The sequence below is a fragment of the Diadema setosum genome, chromosome 20 (assembly GCF_964275005.1).
Source record: "Diadema setosum chromosome 20, eeDiaSeto1, whole genome shotgun sequence".
Taxonomy (NCBI): domain Eukaryota; kingdom Metazoa; phylum Echinodermata; class Echinoidea; order Diadematoida; family Diadematidae; genus Diadema; species Diadema setosum.
Window position 1 is genome coordinate 759327 of NC_092704.1, and position 1670 is coordinate 760996.

Consider the following 1670-nt stretch of genomic DNA (forward strand, 5'->3'; position numbering starts at 1 on the left):
TTAACCACTCGGCCATACGTCTCGACGAGAAAATATGAGGAACGTAAACTTATGTATGTGAAAGATGAATCAGGAATCGTTTCGTCCACCTTCCATTCTCATTTTCAGTTTTAAAGGGATGATACAGTATTGGTTGAGATGAGAATTGGGCTTTCAACTTTTTGCGAGATACCACGAAAACACTTATGATATAGTACAGAGCATACCATGTTAAGAGGAATTCAAAGTTTATTTGATGAAAATCGGGTTTGGAATGACTGAAACATCCAAAAACAAAGTAAAACAAAACAATCGTAATAAAGTGTGGGTCCCACACTTTATTAGAATTGCTCTTTTTTGATATCTCAGCCATTTCAAAACCAATTTTCATCAAATAAACGTTGAATTCCTCATATAATTACATGCTCTTTCATATTTCATAGGAGGTTTCTCATTATCTCACCGAAAAATGTTAGAAACCAGAAATTAGGTCTCAACCAAAACTAAACTATCCCTTTAAGCTGCAAAATTGTCAACCTGATGAGAAGATTTGAAAAAAAATAAAATGTATGATTACTGCAGCTTATTGTCTCAGCTACAACATACTTAAGTTTCAGAGGAAATGAAGCAAAATCAAGTGAGGTAAAAGTGCTTGAGCGTTATCGTCTATGCATGGTTAAAAAAAAAAATCCCCCCATAGACATAACACATAATCTTCGCTGATTTTGATATCTTGCCTTTAATCACAACTTCTAGTATGATGACGTCATCAAATTAGAAAACATCGACATGGACTTGATAGACAATTGTTCAAAGTATAACATATTCAACGTATGTCGTCAGTTTGGTATTGACTGGACGATCAAACACAGGAACATGAGGCAGCGATTAGTAATCTTCGCTGAGTTTGATATCTTGCCTTTAATCACAACTTCTAGTATGATGACGTCATCAAATTAGAAAACATCGACATGAACTTGATAGACAATTGAAGGGGTCGATGCAATATAGTGCTAACCCACACAATGTTCATTTTGAGATAATCGCTGTTGAATGTTTGGAAAGTCCATACATTGTACAGTCAGGGAGACAGCCGATTTTTAGGGAATGGAGATATTCGCGAAAAATCGGGAAAGTTGGACTTAATGAATTATTCATGACCTTTCCGCAGTCTCTGGCCGAAGCTCGACGCGTACAAAGTCAATGGCTATCACTGCATCGTTTTGACATGCCTGTCTTTAAAAATTCACCTTAAAAAATCCTCATTTAATGTTGATATTGAAATTTCACCCAATGACAGATGAATAACCAAAGTTTATCTCCTCCAAAAATCAATATTCACATATAGTGAGGAAAATTTGTAATTGAAGGATGAAAACGCGAATCCAAAGTGTATTTTTTGAATCTCCGTGTCATAGTTTCTTTCAAGGCGTTCTTATTTTGCAGCGATTATTCAACGAAACATAGGGACGGACTGTGTGTGTGTCTGCAATGCGCTATGCATGAATCGCGTTAACACAGTGCACGCACGTACCGTGCGTACATGAGCGCTGTTACCGCTGAGCTTCAACGTCTATGGGAATTGTGGTAGCCTGTCATGTTTTTGCCGATATTTCTATCAACAATTCAGTTATTTTTTCGTCAAATGATCAAGAGTTGGTGAGAACTGGTATTGTACTTAGATAGTCCGG